The sequence below is a fragment of the Danio rerio genome, chromosome 23, assembly GCF_052040795.2.
Source record: "Danio rerio strain M-AB ecotype USA chromosome 23, GRCz13ab, whole genome shotgun sequence".
Lineage (NCBI taxonomy): Eukaryota > Metazoa > Chordata > Actinopteri > Cypriniformes > Danionidae > Danio > Danio rerio.
The window spans coordinates 2581089-2603221 of record NC_141043.1 but is presented as its reverse complement, the minus strand read 5'-3'; the positions used below and the strand labels follow the sequence as shown (position 1 = coordinate 2603221).

The window sequence follows — 22133 nt, the reverse complement described above, 5'->3', positions numbered from 1 at the left end:
TCAAACTCATTTGTGCGTATATGTGGCTGTTTTAATGTACAAACCAACACAAGCTATAATAAACCGCTAAGGAATGCTTTAAAACAGAAGTAAACATTTCTTGAGCTCAGTTATTTATATCTGACTAGTAGCGTCTAGACACAGTCAGATATTTTGAGTGATGGTCCGAACACCTGCGCTCACTTTCCGCTTAGCCTGACGCTGACACAACCCCAACAACTACAGCAGACACATGGCCAGCAAATGTTCAAGTCTGAGACGCTGCAGGTGGAGGAAGAGCGAGAGGGAGGATGAAGACTTGCAGAAGCCCATATAGTCTGCACCATTAAGGCCAGTGGGTCCAGCTCCCAGCTCCAGATCTGTCAAACACATAGATATGCCTCCCCGAGGGGAAATTTAATAAATGTGGGAAATGCCAGCAATCTGTGCTTTGAATGTGGCCGAGTGCTGAGGTTTTAAGTTCTGTAGACTCCTCCGCAAATCAGGCTTTCTCCAGCCGTCTGAATCCGCAAAGCCCCTGTGACCCGCGCTGACGCCAGCCAGTCGAGCTGCAGTAATGATGCACTTCCTCTGCTGATCTGAGGAGCTGGAGGAGGACATGCTTAAAGAAACACTACACGTTTTTTTTTGGAAAAGGCTAATTTTACGACTCCCCTAGAGTTAAACTGTTTAGTTTTATCAATTTTCTAAGTCCACCATGCTGAAAAATCCAGTCTAAACCAGTCTAGGCTGGTTGGCTGGTTTTAGAGGGGTTTTGGCCATTTCCAGGCTGGTTTCCAGCCATTTCCAGCCTGGTCTCAGCTGGTCAGGCTGAAAAATGACCAGCTAAATCCAACTAAAAACATAGCTGGTTTTAGCTGGGCTCCCAGCTGGTCATTTCCCAGCCTGACCAGCAAAGTCCAGACTGGAAATGGCTGGAAACCAGCCTGGAAATGGCCAAAACCCCTCTAAAACCAGCCAACCAGCCTAGGCTGGTTTAAGCTGGTATTTTTAGCAGGGCAATCTCGACGTCTGGTGAAAAAACGTTTAGCTTAGCCTAGCTTAGCATAGATCATTGGTTCAGATTAGACCATTAGCATCCCACTCAAAAAATAAAAATAAACAGTTTCAATAAATTCTTTCCTCTTCTGTAGTAACATTGTTTACTAAGAGCGACTTTTCATTTTCCATTAGCAGGATTATTGCTGTATTTTGAGTACTATTTACTTAAATGGCGGCACAGTGGTTAGTGCTGTCGCCTCACTGCAAGAAGGTCGCTGGTTTGAGCCCCATCTGGCCGAGAGTGCATCCGCTGTGTAAAACATTTGCCAAAATAGTTGGCAGTTCATTCCACTTTGGTGATCTCTGATAAATAAGGGACACACACGTTTCTGTGTGTGTGTTCGTATATGTGTATATGTGTCTCTGTGTGTGAGTCTGTGCATGTGTGTGTGGGCTGTATGGTCAGATCTGATTGGTGTTCAGCAGAAAAGAGTGTTTGGGGCTCCTGGTTTGATGTGGTCATCCTGAACTGGAGACACGCAGCACTGAGGGCTTGGTGGATCATGTTCACAGACAGATGACAGCGCTGTGTGGGAGTCTGGATGGGTGAAGTCATCCTCTTTTAGCCCTGAGTCTGAACTGATGTCCCGAAACACGGCCCTGTGCCTGTGAGGCCAGAGATCTGATGTCAGTGCAGTGTGGGGGCGCTGACCTCTTATCAACACTCTTTTCTTGCTTTCCGTCAGAACCAACAAATATTCATAAACTTTAGAATAAAAACAAACTTTATTCAATTGTTTAAAAATAATATGGGATAAAAAAATTACAGTAAACTACCATATTTGATCGATACTATTAATACACCAATGTTTTGGAGTACTCACATCTACACGTCATATCTTCGAAAAATGTTAGGTACGTAACAAAAAAGTCTGCAATTTTATGGTAAATTACCGTATTACATATATTTTTCGTCATATACCAATGTTTTAAAGCAATGGTTCTCAAAGTGGGGGTCGGGACCCCCCGAGGGGTCGCGGGACAATGAAGGGAGGTCGCCTGGTGGTTTCCAAAAATCTATTTATTTTTATTAAACCATAAGAATTATCATATTTTATCCATAACCTTCTGAAGGGAAAAAATAGTTGTTTATACCATATATAGTTACTATAGTAGCTTATAGTTACTACTTCTATTGGATTGCAACCCCTGGCGTAATTGCATTGTATTAAAGACACAGCAAAAGCATCAGATGCAGCAGATTTCATAACACCTGGTTAAACTTTGTGGCGCATTTACAGCTCTCATACATAATAAAAAATTAAAAGAAGAATAGACTTGGGTTCATTGGTGTGTGTGTGCCATTGCATGCAAGGTTTCTGTATGTATAACCTCCTCAGAGGATATTGGGGGTCACGGGTCACTGGTATTGTCATTTTGGGGGTCGCGGCCTGAAAAGTTTGGGAACCCCTGTTTTAAAGTACTAACATCTACACATCATACATTTATACATGAGACAGTGAAATGATGAACCCAAGCTCATCACAAACAAATTTTATAAGTATAATAATAATAATTCCTTACATTTATATAGCGCTTCTATGGACACTGAAAGCACTTTACACATTGGTGGGAATCTCCTCATCCACCACCAGTGTGCAGCATCCACCTGGATGAAGCGACGGCAGCCATATTGAGCCGCACACCACACACCAGCTGATTGGTGGAGAGGAGACACTGAAATCGAAATCGCCTACTACTCAGTAGGTTCTGCATTTGAATTTAAACGTACTACTCGGCCTTTAGAAAAACACGCTCTATACAGTATGAATCGAATTCGGACATACTACATCAGACATTTTGTCATGGTCACGTGACCTACTTGCATCAGATTCACTCCCATTCATGAATTCTCTCGCGGTACATCATTGGATGCGCACTTCAGAATCTCGCCGGAAGTAGTAAGTCATCCAGGTACTTTACGCATACTGATTTTCAGATTCTATGAATTCGGACATACTACTGGGCTCACATACTGATTTTAGCATTCTGTATAGTATGAAAGTATGCGGTTTCAGACACAGCCAGAGTTATGTAGCCATTTATGATATGGGGATGGTTAGGAGACCATGATGGATGGAGGCCAGAGAGCATATTTGGCCAGGATGCCGGGGTTAAACCCCTACTCTTTTTTTTTTTTATTGAAGGACATACTGGGATTTTTAACGACCGCAGAGAGTCAGGACCTCAAAAGACGGCGCTCACTGAGCAGTTTAGAGTCCCCGTCACTATACTGGGGCATTAGGACCCACACAGACCACAGGTTGGGCACCTGCTGGTCTCACTAACACCACTTCCGGCAGCAACCAGGCTTTCCCATGTGGTCTCCCATCCAGGTACTGACTGGGAGCAGCCCTGCTTAGCTTTAGTGGGCGACCATGTGAGAGTTGCAGAGAGCTAGCTGCCGGCTTTCACAAAAAACATTACATAGGAGACACTTACATAGGAGGGTGCTTTCACACCTACACTTTTGTTTGGGAACCTGTCTCGTTTGCCCAGTTAGCGCAGTTTGTTTGGCATATGTGAAACCACCAATCGCTCTCGGATCCGTGCCAAATCAATCGCTCTGAGATCGCTTGAATGAGGTGGTCTCAGCTCGATTGAAACAAACTCTGGAGCGGATCGATTGTAGTGAGAAAGCGATACGATTCGAGCATGGTTATATCACTGTGTTTTACGGATATGTAATAGGCTTACAGCTATATGAAGAGAGAATTATGAGTAGTGCGGGAAGTTTCGCAAGTCTCCGGATGCCCGCAAATAAGTGATAATCTCCCGGTAATCTCTCATCTTCCTCCCGGTTCTCAAATACGTCGTGCACTCTTCTCACCCCTCCCCACCGCATCTCTCCTCACTCTTCAGACACGTCGCACGCACCTTGTCAAACACCATCAAACCACCACCTCTCCTGACAGCTGAGCGGGACTCTGCAAAATAAACCCTGACACTCTGACCAATGGGAGGATAGTTTACTCATATGTGACTTGTTTTAGCTCTTTTGGTCTGATTAGAAACTTTGCCGTGTGAAAGCGAACCGCACCAAGAGCAGAGCAACAATATAACATTTGTACAATGTAACAATAATGTAACATCTCTGTATGTAATGTAACAATGTAACATTTGTAATCTTTGTTTCGGAACAACTGAATCGATTTACAGGTCTGAAAGCAGCCTGAGTGTCATTCACACAACTACTAAACACCATCATGGCAACACACATGGCCCTAATGCAAAAAACTTTATATTAGAACATAAAAAAACAACTTAAAATATACAGTAAAATGGCAGCTGTGGTTGCCAAAACTACCATTAAAAATACGGTAGATACACACATTCACACTACTACTAAACACCATCATGGTACCACACGACACTGAAGTAAAGCAATAAATATTGTTTATCAACATGTAACATAAAACTATTTGCCAAAATCAAGTGAGTTTTCTTAAAACAAGCAAAATAATCTTCCAATGGGTTAAGCAAAGGATTCTTATGTCACAAGGAAAATCAAGATTATTTGCTTGCTTATCCTACTCTCAGATTATTTTGCTTGTCTTAAGATAAAACTCATACAATTTTGGCAATTTACTTCTTAAAACAAGCCTTTATTTTGGTTTTCTAGAAAATGCTTCTTGAATTAATATAGGATGTTTAGATATTTGGACTAGAAACAAGACAAAAACTCTGAGTAAGAAAAGCATTTTTTGTAGTGCACCTCTCTTTTCTCCTTGTCTTTGGCTCCTCCTGTCCTCTCTCTGGACTCTCGGACACAGGAAATGTCTTGTCAGCTTTATATAAACACTGGCCTCATTGCAGCACTGATAAAAAACATCTGAAGCAGAGAAGCTGGAGCTGAAAATGGCAGAAATAGTTCAACCAAAAATAAAAGTTCTGTCATCCTTTACTCACCCTCATGTCCATCCAAAACCCGAATGACTCACGGAGACCTGCTGCATTAAAGGGATAATTCACCCCAAAATGGAAATTTCTTGTTAATTGACTCACCCACAGGTCATCCAAGATGTAGGTGATAGTTTTTTATCAGTATGGCATTAACGAAGGTTTTGAGCTAAATCTTTGGTGATTCATATAATGGCAGTGAATGATGACAGCTTTTTTTCTGTTTAAAAATAAACACATACAGACGAATCCAAATTAATAGCCAAGGCTCCACGCTGAGGTCTTGAGAAGCGAAACCATCACTCAGTGTAGAAATGTAACATTATTTACAATATTATCAGCTTTAATCCAAAGCCTGGCCACACAGATATGTGCGAATGTACCCTGCAGGCACAGGACGTCTAAATGACGTCATATTGACATACCCAACGCAGGCTCATTCTGGAAATGTAGCCCTGCGGACGTTTCTGGAGACTGCGAAATATGTCCCAGGAGGTACGTATTTGTGCAGTTTTTGTTTTCGCGAATCTGCGAGAGTCGGCTGTCCTGCTTTTTCGCATCTCAAATGCGAGCGTCGTTCGCGCCCGTGCTGTTCTCGCGTAAAGCCGCCGGAGGCCACTGTCAAGCGGCCATCTATCTGACTGACTGAATGATTGACTGGGCGACCGGCCAATCGGCAAACCCACCCTCCTCCTCCTTCCCTAAACCCAACAATTGGTTTTACCATTTGACGCGGCCAGCCAGCCGCCCGCTCGCTTTCCTCCCTAAACCTAAGCAACGATTTACAAAAGCTATCCAGAAAAAGAAAAGCCCTCGTATGATTTTGACCACATTTTCAGATTTCACCACATTCTCGCCCTGTTATGAACTCGTTTAGTTTATTTTTCTATTTCTATTTTTGTCTTACCTGTCTCAAACGCGTTTATTGCTGTCGGCTCCTCCCCGGCTCTCCGCTCCGCCAACGTACTCGACGAGCTAACCGGACAAACTGGAAAGCTCTCCACATGGAGGTGAGCTGTCAGCCGGCGAGCGCAAAGAGCAGCATCACACCGCCCAGTAGCATTCGTTTAAAAAAATGAAATGCAGCCATACGTACCTCCAGCCACGTAAATCGCGGCCTCCAGAAACGTCCGCGGTGCTACGTTTTCAGAATGAGCCTGGGTTGGACGTACCCCAACATACCTCAATGTACTGTGGATGTTGGATTTTGTTTTGAAATGAAAATTGGGTTAAGGTCAGAACCCAACGTCAGGACGTATTTCTGTCGTGTGCACTGTAGTCCACATGTGAGTCCAGCTGCGCTCTCATAGCAGGAATTGAAAACAAAGCCTTCGTTGCAGCACATTTATAAACGCAACACTAACGACCCGTATCTCCAAACAATTCTTGTTCTTCCACTTGTTTTGGCAACACAACGTGGCGTCTCTCTGCCGTCTGAACACTGTAACATGTAACAGGTCTTCGAAGCGATCATGCATATTAATGAAGCTGCACCTCATTCACAATAGAGCGCGCTGATTGGTTTAAACCAAGTCTTTCTCATTAATTACTGCTGAAAGCTCAAAGACGACACGTTGTACTGGCCAGTATAGACATCCAGTCTTCACGCTGGAATACACACAAGGATCTAATCGTCGTGACGCAGCTTTAAAAATTCGTTTCAAACCGGAAGAACAAATGTGCTCGAAATAACGCAAAAACAACCAATTTTTACCTTTAGGTGAAATATATGCGTCCTAATAGTGTTTTTAGTAGCGTGGGACTCATATATGACTGTCAACAGCTCAAAACATGTGTTTTGGTGTTTCGTGACCCTTTAAGTTTGTTAGAAGATTTAAAGTGCAGTTGCCCATTGTGAAACTCACACAATAAAGCAAAATAATCGAGAACAAAACAGTATTTACCGCAATAATCTGACACTGCTTTGACCTCTAGCTCTTCATTTATCTCTCTGTTCGGGAAATGCACACTTTAATATGCTTTCCACAGGGGTAAAGTAAACCCAAGTCTAAATTCCTCCAGAATCCATAAAAAAAAGACCACAAAAATATGGCCTCAGTGAGGAGGAAGATGAATGATGACTTTTGGGTGAGCTGATTTTTGAATGGCTTTTGTTGGATGTACTCACAGACCCAGGAGCAGCTTTACATTTGGACTCAAAGACATCAGTTTGAACTGGGAGAACTGGTCCTGGATTGTTTCTGTGCCTGTCTTTGGACTGGTTGTAGTGGTCTGTGCTCAGCAGTGGTCATGCATTGCCTTTAAAAGGGCATATTTGCGCAGTGATGCTGGTGTCTTTTCTCGCTGTGAGGTGCTGGTTTAGATAGCTGACTCATAGGGATCGTGTTTGAGCCAGGAGCTGTTATGGTGGTTTGGATTACTAACAGGGTTCTGGGTGACGGTGCTCTTGTGTGGGGATTACCCACATACTTTACATCCAGCTTTCTTTCTCCATCATTCTCTTTTTTTTTCCAAAAGCAATTCCTCCTTCATCTCATTGTCGGTTCTGTTTCTTCAAATACTTCAGAAACCTTAGTATTTGCCGCCTTAAGCTCAACGTGAATCGTGTCCTAGCAGGTAACTTTCTGACACCCTTCATTTGCCCTCTTGTTATTTCATACACTCTAAAAAACGTTGAGTTGTTTATTTAACCCAATGGTTGAGTTATTTGGTGTTTTGTTGGGTTATTTTTAACCTTTATTTGGTTATTTATTTAATAACTCAAGCAGTTGGGTTAGAAAACTTGAACTTTAACAGTCAACTGATTTAACTGTTGACAGTTGGATGGTAAAATGGATATAAAAACACAACATGGAGAGGTAATTTGATAAAAATTTACATCAATATGCTTGTGTTAGGGTGACGTAGTGGCGCAGTAGGTAGTGCTATTGCCTCACAGCAAGAAGGTCGCTGGTTCGAGCCTCGGCTCAGTTGGTGTTTCTGTGTGGAGTTTGCATGTTCTCCCTGCGTTCGCGTGGATTTCCTCCGGGTGCTCCGGTTTCCCCCACAGTCCAAAGACATGCGGTACAGGTGAATTGGGTAGGCTAAATTGTCCGTAGTGTTTGAGTATGTGTGTGAATGTGTGTGTGGATATTTCCCAGATATGGGTTGCGGCTGGAAGGGCATCCGCTGCGTAAAAATTTGCTAATTAAGTTGGCGGTTCATGCCGCTGTGGTGACCCAGGATTAATAAAGGGATTAAGCTGACCAGAAAATTAATTAATGATTGCCTTAGAGCTTAAATAAACTTTATAACGCAAAAACAACATTACGCACACATTGTTTTTGCATTATAAAGTTTATTTAAGCTCTAACGCAATCATATTGATGTACATTTTTATCAAATTACCGCTCCATTTCATGTTTTTATATCTATTTTACCATCCAACTGTTAACAGTTAAATCAGTTGACTTTTAAAATTCAAATTTTTTTTTACTTAACTAGCCTGGTTTCAACTGTCAACTGATTTAACTGACACAAAACAGCTGTTTTGTGTCAGTTAAATCAGTTGACAGTAGAAATTCTAATTTTAAACCCAACTAGTTAAGTTATTAAAAAATAATCTAATAAAGGTTAAAAATCCCTGCTGAAAAATCCAGCTTAAATCAGCCTATGGTTGGCTGGTTTTAGCTGGTAGACCAGCCTGGTTTTAGAGGGGTTTTAGCCACTTCCAGGCTGGTTTCCAGCCATTTTCAGCCTGGTCGTAAGTAGTCAGGCTGGCAAATGACCAGCTAAAACCATCTAAATCCAGCTTGACCATCCTGGTTTAAGCTGGACATAGCAGGTTTTGGCTGGGCTCCCAGGCTGGCTAGGCTTGTAAAGCTGGTTTTAGCTGGTCATCTCCCAGCCTGTTTTCCTGTAGAGCTGGAAATGGCTGGAAACCAGCCTGGAAGTGGCCAAAACCCCTCTAGAACCTGGCTGGTAGACCAGCTAAAACCAGCCTAGGCTGGTTTAAGCTGGATTTTTCAGCAGGGATAACCTTTAAGAATAAGTTCTTGAGCACCTCCACTAAAGAACTGTAAAGACTTGTTTTGAAGTGTTTGCTTTGTGAAACTGTGGGCTGCACCTGCAGTAACAGAGCAAACACCTGCAGTGTCTCTGTGTCTGCCCCACAGGTATTCGTGGCCTCAGGATGTACTTTGGAGGATTTGAAAGCTGCAAGGTGCACTTTTGTTCCGCCGTGAGACCTGCAGCACTTTACCACTCTATTGTTCTGCCACTTGTGTGAGGCAGAGGGGACACACACACACACACACACACACACACACACACAGTCTCTCTCACACACAAATATGCGCGCACCCACACACACTGCTTTTTTTAAATGCAGCCTGCAGGTGTGTGTATTTGCACCTGTCTCCTTCTGTCAGTCTTCATATCTCCTCATCCCTCAAACACTCAGCGCGTTCATAAGTACCTGTGATTTATCTGTGAGCGTGGGCATTTTTGATAAAGATTTGGTGTCTTCTTACAGAGACTGATGTCAGCATATTAGATTTCTTTTCAAAGAGCGTTTAGGGTTCAAGGTACTGATGAGATTACTAATTTCACGGAGCATATGGGAACATCTATAATTTAGCACGCACATGCAGCATCACTAAACAGTTTTTTTAATAGATATTAATACCTGAATAACACTTTTGGGGTCAATAGTTTTAGCATTTATTTTTTTTTGTCTTTAAAAAAACAACAACAAAAACGGAGCATTAAATATTTGTAATATATCCGCTGTATACATTACTAAATGTTGTGCAGATGGAGACTTTAGTCAAGTTGAATTGAAGCACTTTTCTTCAGGTACATCATATTAAAGAATCTCCTCACATGAAACATTACTATAGTCATTTACAGCAAGTGCGATATTGTTTGGCCATACTGTAGTAAAGTGTATTACTCTGTATACATATCATAGCATTTACTAGTATCTGTTGTGAACTTATAAACTGTAATGCTGTAAATGTAATGTGGTGCATTATAGTATAATATACCCTATAGTTGTAGAAAACATTGGGCACAGCATTGGGTCGTTTGTTTATATAACTTTAGTTGTTGTGTTACCACATCACTTATAGAATTATCATCACAGATTAATTCAACCCACATTGCAAAATATCTCTGGCCCAGCTCGGACACACAGTTTTTGCTTGGCCAACATGCCGCAGTGAATTACGGTACGTGACTGGACCAAGGCTTTCAGACTAGGGCCAAACATGGACCATATCTGGGCCAATTCTTAACCAAGTTAATAACTCATAACTGAGCCTGAACTGGGCCAGAAATGTTGGTGTGTCACGACTGCAATGAAATTGATAAACTCATGAATCATTGCGCTTTAGGCGTGCTGACGTCGTGCTTTTTCTCAAAGCAACCTGATTGGTAGACTTATTTTTTCTTCATTTGCCAATAATAAAAATGAAACGTGGGTCAAGACAGGCTAAACTTATATGGCCCACATATCAATTATTAACATCTGGGCCAAATACTACATTTCACATCTGGCCTAAGTATTGTGTGCCGCCTTAAAGACGGCTACCTCCTCTGCCAAACCAGGGACATGTTTGGATCTCTGGATGAATGCCTGCTGTGCCAGATTTATGCCAAATTTGGGCCAAAATTCTTTGCTACCTAGGAAGTGATCATCATCATTATCATCCGGGGCCAGGTCGCGGAGGCAGGAGTCTTAGGACAGAACTCCAGACTTCCCTCTCCCTAGACACTTCCTCCAGCTCCTCCGGGGGGATCCCGAGGCGTTCCCGGGCTAGCCGAGAGACATAGTCCCTCCAGCGTGTCCTGGGTCTTCCCCGAGGCCTCCTCCTGGTGGGACATGCCTGGAACACCTCCCTAGGCAGGCGTCCAGGAGGCATCTGAAACAGATGCCCGAGCCACCTCAGCTTGATGTGGAGGAGTAGCAGCTCTACTCCGAGCTCCTCCTGGATGACAGAGCTTCTTACCCTATCTATAAGGGTGCACTCTGCCACCCTGCAAAGGAAATATATCCAAGATCTTGTCCTTTCGGTCATGGCCCACAGCTCATGACTATAGGTGAGAGTAGGAACGTAGATTGACAAGTTAATCGAGAGCTTTGCCTTTCGGCTCAGCTCCTTTTTTACCACAGCGGACCGGTACATCGACTGCATTACTGCTGCCGCTGCATCGATCCGCCTGTTAATCTCACGCTCCATCTTTCCCTCAATCGTGAACCAAATCCCAGATACTTGAACTCCTCCACCTGGGGTAAGGACTTTCATATGGAGATGGCAAACCACCTTTTTCCGGTGGAGCACCATGGCCTCGGACTTGGAGGTGCTGATTCTCATCCCAGCCAAGTCACACTCGGTAGCAAACTGCCTCAGTGCATGCTGAAGGTCCATGTTTAATGAAGCCAACAGAACAACATTGTCTGCAAATAACAGAGATGAGACCCTGTGGTCTCCAAACCGGAACCCCTCCAGCCCAAGGCTGCGCTTTTTAAATTCTGTCCATAAAATTTGGCAACACTTTATTTTAATGGTCCATTTGAGTATGAGTTGACTGTCTGCTTAATATCGGTTGTCCCTCAACAGACATTTAACTGACTATAAGAAACTTTGCAAGTACATGTCAACCTAACAGTCGACTTAAGAATCTAATCCCTGCTGAAAAATCCAGCTTAAACCAGCCTAGGCTGGTTGGCTGGTTTTAGCTGGTTTCCAGCCATTTCCAGCCTGGTCTTAGCTGGCCAGGCTGGAAAATGACTAGCTAAATCCAGCTAAAACCAGCTTCATCAGCTTGGTTTAAGCTGGACATAGCTAGTTTTGGCTGAACTCCTAGCCTGGCTAGGCTGGTCAAGCTGGTTTTAGCTGGTCATCTCCCAGCCTGACCAGCTAAGAAACCAGCCTGGAAGTGGCCAAAACCCATCTAAAACCAGGCTGGTCAACCAGCTAAAACCAGCCAACCAGCCTAGGCTGGTTTAAGCTGGATTTTTTTTGTAGGGATGAGAATTAGTTGGCATGTAGATGCAATGTAACTTAAATTCAACAAACGGACCATCGAAAAATAAGGCATGACCAAACATTATACACAGAATTAACATCATGGATCCCATAAAAAGTGCATCAAATCATTTCTCATTCTGGATCCAGCAATGGTGCACTGATTTGCACCGAGGTCTGTATTTTGCTGTCCATTGTGTAATAATTGATTAAAAGAGCTCATAAACTTGTTTGCAAGTTGTGTTGTTTAAAAAAAAATGCTTTTGTTGCATATTTTAAATGCTTTTGCAAACAACAAGTGTCATTTTGACCATGATTGCCATTGCTTGGGGCTATGTGTATTAACTGTTTGGAGTTTCAGATTACGGCTGCATCAAACCAATAAAAAAAACCCTGTAATCAATTGTGTCTAATTATGAATGTTATTATGTTTAATTGTTTTCTTGTTAGTGATGCACAGTATTCAGTGTTGAAGAAGAAATCAGTTCAGTGTCTGAGATGTGCTGAATGGGATTGTGTGTGTGTGTGTGTGTGTGTGTGTGTAACCGGAATCTCCAATCTGAGGAAGGGAGCAGGTGTGGACTCACCTGACCATATCCAGAGGTCACAGGCTCCTTCTGTCTCTCCTCCATCCACCTGTCTGTGCCTTCTGTGCTGAGACCAAACACACACACACACACACACACACACACACACACACACACACACACACACACACACACACACACACACACACACACACACACACACACACACACACAGCCAGAGGGAGAGCAGAAACACACAAACAGACACAACAGAAGTCATGCTGCTGAGTGTGTTCATGATGCATCATCAGGCGGCCATATTGAAGAGCAGAATGTAAACAATGATACAGAGCCTATAGAAACTCTGCCCTGCTGAAAAATCCAGCTTAAATCAGCCTAGGCTGGTTGGCTGGTTTTAGCTGGTCTACCAGGCTGGTTTTAGAGGGGTTTTGGCCACTTCCAGGCTGGTTTTCAGCCATTTCCAGCCTGGTCTTAGCTGGTCAGGCTGGAAAATGACCAGCCAAATCCAGCTAAAACCAGCTTGACCAGCCTGGTTTAAGCTGGATATAGCTGGCTTTAGCTGGACTCCCAGCTTGGCTAGGCTGGTCAAGCTGGTTTTAGCTGGTCATCTCCCAGCCTGACCAGCTAAGACCAGGCTGGAAACCAGCCTGGAAGTGGCCAAAACCCCTATAAAACCATCCTGGTCGACCAGCTTAAACCAGCCAACCAGCCTAGGCTGGTTTAAGCTGGATTTTTCAGCAGGGATGCTATTGTTTACATCTGAGTATCACCGATATGGCTGCACATATGGGAACTGTGCAAATTTCGACATAAGTGCAAACCCTTTATATAGGATACAATCATAATGCGACATCAAGGCACAGGTAGCTTTTTTGGTTAATGTATAGCTCAACTTTGATCAGTGTATGCCTGTATGCCTACTTAGGAATCTCAAAAACAGTCTACATTGTTTCAATGGGATATTAGTGACTTCAGGTGTATTTCATTAGGACTGAAGGTAAACTCTGCAGGACAGCGGACCTCTAGAAACATGTTTGGGCACCGCTGGTTTATCTTCAACCTTGATTAAACACAGATCCAGCTAATCAAGTCCTTCAGGCTCATTTGAAAAGAAGATGTATGTGTTTTGCAGCCGGTGCTGAACTCTGCAGAGCTGTGACCCTCCAGGAGCTGAATTTGACCACCCTGCTTAAAGAAATGTCTGAGATCTTCATTGGAGCCACATATGAGAATAAGGAGACTTCATAGGTCTTTTATTAGAGAGACTAGATTCATTTGTGTGATCAGGAATAGACCAGGAGCTAAAGTTCAGTTCAATTAAAAACTAAAATTCACTCACCAACTTTCCTATTTTGTTCCCTCGGATGTATATCAATGATTACGTTACACAAGTGTCCACTACTGGAGGAGCATCTGGTTTAAATGGAATGCCCTACACCCTTGAGCATTTGGGAACTACACTGTTGTGATGTCACTATGCCATTGCATCCTGGGACTTATAGGTGCTGGAGTGGACACACTTCCTCCAGCTCCTCTGAGGGGATCCTGAGGTGTTCTCAGGCCAGTTGAGAGACATAGTACCTCCAGCGTGTCCTGGATCTTCCCCGATAACTGGCCATGCCTGGAACACCTCTCTAGGTAGGTGTCCAGGAAACATTCGAACCAGATGTCCAGATGCTTTCACACTTGGTTCAATTGCCTGGACTGAAGTTCGTTATGAAAACTAAAGTTTGTAGTACTGTCAGCCTGATCTCACAAGGAAACGTAAGTACCTCGTGACATCAGGTATTAAACCTAAGTAGGGCACCTAACCCTACCCCTAAACCCAACCGTCATTGGGGGATGAGCAAGTCGAATTAGATCGTACTAATTCATACAAATTAGTCACTAAATCAAAAAGTTACGAACTGCCGTGAGATTCTTTTGGTACTGTTGGCAGTTCACTTCCGCTATTTGGTATGATTGCATTCACACCAGGAGTAAACCGGACCAGAGTTCACACGAACCATACCCCAGACCACCTCTTTGAGGCAGATCTGGGTACGGTTTACGAGTGTGCACCCGAGTTCAGAAGACACATTCACACCAGATCAGGGGTGTCCAAACTCGGTCCTGGAGGGCTGGTGTCCTGCATATGTTAGTTCCAACCCCAATTAAACACACCTGAAGCAGCTAATCAAGCTCTTTCTAGGGAGGCATGTTGAAGGAAGTTGGAGCTAAACTATGCAGGACACCAGCCCTCTAGGACCGAGTTTGGACTGCCCTGCACTAGATAAACATACCGTACTTTGACGTCAAATGAACCCAGTTGCGGATCAAAAGTGCTAGTGTGAACGCACCCTAAATCTATCAACAGACTCAAGTAATATAACATTCATCCCAAATGTGTGCATTTACGTGCTCTTCACATTCATCAAAATTAATCACAATGTTGCATACACTCACCCACCCACAGACAGAGAAAGAGCAAGCAGTGAGCTGTGACATATAGTGTCCTGCCAGCTTGGCTTGAGGTCTGTTGAAGCATCTCTACAGCTGTCACTCTGTAACTCTAGATATCAGTCCACCTGAGCAGCCGTGGAGCCAAAACACCAACAGTCCTGCTTCTCCTGCTGCTGTTTCACAGGTATGAAGACGAGCTGAGGCTAAATCAATCCAAGCAGATCATTCAGCTTGCTCATGAGTAGTGCATTCACAAATTGAAATACTGTCAGCACTTGTTCATCATATTGTTAAAACTGTTGAGACGCTTTAGATTTGGGATGTTTTCATCCACTCTGAGGTGATTTTGAGTGCTAATTTGACCATAACTTTCTCATTTGCGAAAATGCATTGAAAATGTAAAAACACCTCAACAATACACTGCGGGCAAATTGACTCCCCTTTTGTTATGTTGGTGGCTCTTTTTGCCCCGTTGACTTTCATTATAATGACTTTTTCTAAAAGCCTTGACACCATATTATCATGCATTCTTGATTATTGCTGCTTTTTCCTGTTGGGAAGAGGTGCAATTTGTAATTTTTAATGTTGATCATCAGTTGCAGTGCATAAAAAGCTCATAGTTTCTGGCTTTATATGGAGTATAGTGTGTAAAGGCTGATTTATACTTCTGCGTCAAACGCCGGCGTATGACGCATAGCCCTTCGCCGTGGCCGTCGCTGAAGTGCACCTCTCAAAAAATGTAACTACACGTTGCAACGACGCGTAGTGCAAGCTCTGTGATTGGTCGGCTTGGTAGCTCTGACGAGTCTGGGCGGGACAGAGAGCTGCATGACTAGTTTACAAGTGTGGAGTCCCATGAAGGAGCTCCGGATGGAAAGTTTTGTTTTGTGGTTACCTCATAGTTAAAGTTGTTGCACGTCCGCCGGGTTCTGCATCAAAATGAGCGAGTTTGAGCCACTTGTACATCCCGGAAGTGTTCAGGAAAAGCAAAACAGCAAAGAAGAAACTCTACACAGAGGAACATTTACACCTCAATGCCAACTAGCGTTTCGGAAGTGTTAATGCAGACCAACAGAGACAGCGCAGAAGTATAAATTCACAGCCACGCGCGTTGCATGCACTGTGGGTTACGCCGGTCACTTGACTCAGAAGTATAAATCAGGCTTAAGAAAGCACATTTGTGTTGTCAAAACTGATGTCATTTTTTGGTGTTTTCATATTTGCATGTTTTTTTTGTAACAAATCTTTGTTGTCATAACCAATGTTGCGTCAACAATGGACAAACCCAATGCTGGGTTTATTTTTTGCAATTTAATTTAAATGGCACTTTTAACCCAAATGGTGGGTTAGTCGACATTTGACTTAAAATTGGGTTATAACAGCTCAGCATTTTTTGGTGTACTCTGAATCTGTACCCTGCATGTAACTCATCCAAGTGAACACACAGACACCCTCACATATACACACCGATTCAAATCTGACAGTGCTGTTTCCCATTGGTCACTATTGTGGACAGATATAAAACCTAATTTAATCATCATAATATTAAAGGAGGGATGAAGTTTGTTGGTCAAGGAGGTCAACGGAATTAAATCTATATTCTCAAATTGCAAGAAAAATGGGATTAAATGGGTTAAGTTTTATGGGATATCATGCAACATACACCGCCAAAATATCACTGGAGTGGCTTCACAACAACTTGGTGAATGTCCTTGAGTGGCCCAACCTGAGTCCAGACCTAAATCCTATTGACCATCTCCGGAGAGATCTGAAAATGGCTGTACACTGTCGCTTCCCATCTAACCTGATAGAGCTTGAGAGGTACTGCAAAGATGAATGGGCAAAAATTCCCAAAGACAGGTGTGCCAAGCTTGTGGCATCACATTCAGAAAGACTTGAGGCTGTAATCGCTGCCAAAGTTGCATCAACAAAGTATTAAGCAAAAGCTGTAAATATTGATGTACATGTGATTTTACAGTGCTATGAATACTTTCCAAATGCTCTGTAAATGTGAGAGCTCTGTAGATGTGAATGAACAATAGATTTTCAATGTAAACACTAAGGGTGTCACGATCCTCCAAATCCTTGATTCGATTACATTTTCGATTCTAAAGGCACGATTCAATTCGATTCTCGATTATGAATAATTAATTAATTAATGACCAATTAATTATTTGTAGCCTACCGTTTAAACTACCTGACCTGCATGGTCTTTGTTTTACCCATAAACAAATCATACAGTAAATGAATAAAGGCAAGTCACACACATAATTACCACCTGTCAATCACTTTTTTTCTGCGGGACTCGTGAATAGGCAGTGATCTGTGTCGTTATAATGGCGTCGATAAAAAAGAGGCACAACCAACAGGAACCAGCCAACAGTATCTGAGGTGTTCGCTAAAATGACTAAGTACAAGTGAGTGAAAGATTGAAGCAGTCCTCTGACTGCCTGGACCTGCTGTCTCGAGCGCATGGCTGTGTGTGCGTCTGTGTCTGTGTGGTCACGTGATGTGCGTTTTCAGAGGTAGAGAGGAAGGAGGGCTGCTCAGAAATGCTACACGCCACTGTGGATGTCAAATCGTTGTCGTTCTAAAATGCCATTTAAAAACAAAGACAGTGTAAACAGGGCCTGAGTGTGTACTTTTCGCGAGCGGATTTACAACGGGGGCGGGCGGAGGATCGCGATGCCGGTGTTGTCTATCGGACGAACCGTACGTAATACGTACATAGCAGAGCTTGCAAAACTGTGTTTTTTTTTTGTCGACAACACGAACGTTGTCAACATAACTCACTGGAAATCCAAAATGCTTCCACACCGGCGACTTCATTGAAAGAGGAGAGGGTTTAAGTTCTGTCGACGGGTCTCCTGTATGTGCAGTTCAACAAGCACTTCAACAAGCCTGTTTTTTTCCCGCTTGGCAAGCCAAGCTGACGTGACATGGAGGCGTGGCAACATCGACGATTCTATTTTTTGATTCGATAATCGAAATTGAGCATAAATTTCGATCGATTTCGATTTAAAATCGAAATCGTGACACCCCTAGTAAACACACACTGGATAATTGTGTTTGATCAATATGCTCACGTCTTTTGAAGCAATGTGCATGTGAGCACCATGCTTTTTAGACGCCAAATGCAGTGATCCAATCAGAAGAGCTCAGAGCAGGAGCAATTCTTGCAAGTGTAACGGAGGCCAGCTATTGTGTGCTGTGCAGGTAAACCTCACTCCTCTGACCTGTAAAGGTGCTCTAGCGACAGACACTAGAGGCCATGATCTTTAGCCTCCTTGGTAGAGCAACCGACTCCCATGCAGAAGGTCGCCGGTTTGATACCAGCTCGGAGCCGGTTGGGTGGCGTAGGACTGGCGGGGTTACATTGGTCAATGACCCGGATGGGAGTGAGGTGTAGGGGGGTGGGTGTAACGGAGGCCAGCTAGTGTGTGCTGTGCAGGTAAACCTCACTCCTCTGACCTCTAAAGGTGATCTAACGACAGATGCTAGAGGCCATGGTCTTTAGCCTCCTTGTTAGAGCAACTGACTCCCATGTGGAAGGTCGCAGGTTCGGTACCAGCTCGGAGCGGGTTGGGTGGCGTAGGACCGGCGGAGTTACACAAGCTTCTGTTTATAGTAAAATGTTGGCATGACAAAAGTGTGATTTACAATTATATATCATGGTGAAGAGGCGTTCACACTTTCCCTTTTTTAAACCCATATTCGAGCACCATGTCTTGCATTTTTATAAGACACATTCTGTGTGAATGAGCCCTAAAGACAATCATTCAGTCAACGAGAGAAACATGATGCTGGAGCGTATTGTCCTTGAGTGGCTCTTTATGTTCTTTCTGGGACTTCGTGTGCAGTTTAATTATCAGTGCTGAGATCCTAAAATACCCAGTGAGTCAGAGCATGAAGGCCACATCAGGGAGCCAAACTCAACACACACACTCACAGTATATTACAGGCTTTCCGCCGCAAGCACAGATCTGAGCCTCCACATGTGTGGCATCATGGAAAGCAGTGTGTTTCAGCTGATAGGCTGTAAAATGATCAGATGAGTTGCTCTCAACTGGGTTTGCTTTAAGGATCCAGATGCTGTACAATAAGGAAAAGTGACAGTATCATTCAGTTTCTCACATTTTAAACATGGCTTGCGCACATTTACAATTGCTAGGTGAAATTTCGTCTGCAAAATAAAGATGAAAGTTCCGCTTGAGGTTAGAAGTTTTTCTCCTGCCAAATTCGGTCATGCGAACCTCAAGTATTTGTGAATGTTAAAGATTCATCAGTAAAAGAAAAGTGAAGGATGGTGGTGCTGATGGAGTTTCAAGCATGAAGAAACGAATTAAAAAGCATTCAAAAGAAGAAGATGACATTTAAAGTTATGTTATTTACAGTGTTTCGAGTTTTGTTTTGTATGCTTCTTAAAACTGGTTTACATCCATTACAGGTGTAAAAACTACTTCATTACCTCATAAAACTAACCTTATTTATTAATAAATTTAATAAAAAGTGTCTGCTCTGGCCCTATACTCTGCTCTGATTGGTCAGACTCTTATACTTTGTTCTGATTGGTCAAACTCATAATCTCTGCTCTGATTGACGAAATGACCATGCTCTTGTGTAATTTCCCCAATAACCTTGCTCTTCTCTGACTGGACAGATGACACCTCTCTACTGTCATTGGTCTATTGGCTCTAGTTTGTTCTGATTGTTCAGACTCATATACCCTGCTCTGATTGGTCAAACTCTTATACTCTGTTCTGATTGGCAAAATGACCTTGCTCTGCTCTATTTGCCCCAATGACCATGCTCTGCTCTGATTGGACAGATGACATTACTCCACTGTCATTGGTCAGTTGGCTCTACTTTGTTGTAATTATTCAGACTTAAATACTCTGCTCTGATTGACGGAATGACCATGCTCTTGTGTAATTGCCCTAATGACCCTGCTGTTCTCTAATTGGACTGATGATATTCCTCAACTGTCATTGATTAGTTGACTTTACTTTGCTCTGATTGGTCAAACTCATATACTCTGCTCTGATTGGTCAGACTCTATTTGCCCCGATGAGCATGCTCTGCTCTGATTGGACAGATGATATTACTCCACTGTCAATGGTCAGTTGGCTCTACTTTGTTCTGATTGTTCAGACTCATATATTCTGCTCTGATTGGTCAGACTCTTATACTGCGCTCTGATTGACCAAATGACCATGCTCTTCTCTGATTGGACAGATGACATTACTCCACTGTCAGTGGTCAGTTGGCTCTACTTTGTTTTGATTGTTCAGACTCATATACTCTGCTCTGATTGATGAAATGACCATGCTCTTCTCTGATTGGACAGATGACATTACTCCACTGCCATTGGTCAGTTGGCTCTACTTTGTTCCGACTCATATACTCTGCTCTGATTGGTCAAACTCACATACTCTTCTCTGATTGGCAAAATGTCCATGCTCTGCTCTGATTGTCCCAATGACCCTGCTCTGCTCTGATTGGACAGGTGGCATTACTGCAGTGTTATTGGTCAGTTGACTCCACTTTGTTTTGATTGGTCAAACTCATATACTCTGCTCTGATTGGTCAAACTCTTATACTCTGCTTTGATTAACGAAATGACCATGCTCTGCTCTAATTGCCCCAATGACCCTGCTCTTCTCTGATTGGACAGATGACATTACACTGCTGTTATTGCTCAGTTGGCTCTATTTTGTTCAGATTGAGCTGAATTACATACTATTCTCTAATTGGCCAAATGACCATGCTCTGCTCTAGTTGGCCAAATGACTATGCTCTACTCTGATAAGGCAAATGACATTACTCCATTTTCATTGGTCAGTTGACTCTGCTCTGATTGATCAGACTCGTATACTCTGCTCTATTTGGTCAAATAACCATGCTCTATTCTGATAAGTCAAATGACATTGCTCCATCCTCGATAAGTTGACTCTACTTTGCTCTGATTGGTCAGACTCATATACACTGCTCTGATTGGCCAAATGACCATCCCCTGCTCTGATAGGTCAGAAGACATTACTCCACTCTCATTGGTCAGTTGATTCTTCTCAAGACTGTATGGTCAGACTCATATACTCTTATTTTTCAGACGTTGCATTGTGTTGCACTCCCTATTACATCGTGTGTACTGGAATCAAAACAGCCATTACAATGTCTACACCCACATAACAAAATTTCTCTGGCCCAGCTCTGGCCCACACAATCAGGTTTTGCTTGTCCCACATGCCGCAGTGAATTACGGTACATGACTGGACCAAATCTGGCTTCCAGACAAGGGCCAAACACAGACCATATCTGGGCCAAGTCTCAGCCAAGTTAATAACTCATAACTGGGCCTGAACTGGGCCAGATGGGTTGGTGTGTCACGATTGCAATGAAATTGATAAACCCATGGAGTGATGCGCTTTAGGCACACTATGGGCACGCTTTTTCTCAAAGTGACCTGATTGGTAGAATTTTTTTTCTTTACTCAATGATTTTAGTGTATTTTAAATGTGGGTCAAGACTGGCCAAACTCACATGGCCCACTTATCAAATTTTTTATCTGGGCCAAATACTACGTTTTTCATCTGGCCCAAATCTTATGTGTCGCCTTAAAAACGGTGCCACCTCTGCCAAACCCGGGCCATGTTTGGCCCACATGCTGTATGCCAGTGCCGGATGAATGCCTGCTGTGCCAGCTTTATGCCAAATCTGGGCCAGAATTCTTTGCTACTAGGGCATTTTAACTCTAGATGCTTCCTCAGACCTCATCGATTTCACACTTTGAGACAGTAATGAGGGTTTGATCAATTCAAGCTGAAATCTGATGGTGAAATATTGCAAGAACTACACCGCAGTTGTGAAATAGTGGTTTTTAGACATGCTAGAATATAACTATTGTCTACATAATGAATGCTTCATCTCCACATGATGTAGGAAACATGAACCAAATAATGTGTTGGAGATGCGAGAAGCCAGCTATAGGACAATCTGCTGACATTTTGGTTTCACTTAAAATTGACTCCTGACCACTTGTTTTATTTCATTTAATTCACACAAAGACCTCGTGTACTCTGATTTTTGAAACCTTCTGCATTCACAAATCGCTGCATTACACTCGCCATCAACTTCTATATATGAATGAAAAAGTAAAGATAGCCTGCTTATCTTGCATCAATCTCTCTACATGTGGACACATACACACACATACACTCTCACACACACTGAA

General features: G+C 43.0%; 1 protein-coding gene across 1 annotated transcript in view; it reads left to right on the top strand.

Annotated features, from left to right (window-relative positions):
* snai1b (snail family zinc finger 1b) overlaps positions 1–22133 on the top strand; it is a 159957-nt gene that overhangs the window by 11615 nt on the left and 126209 nt on the right. The gene's annotated exons all lie outside the window — the stretch shown is intronic.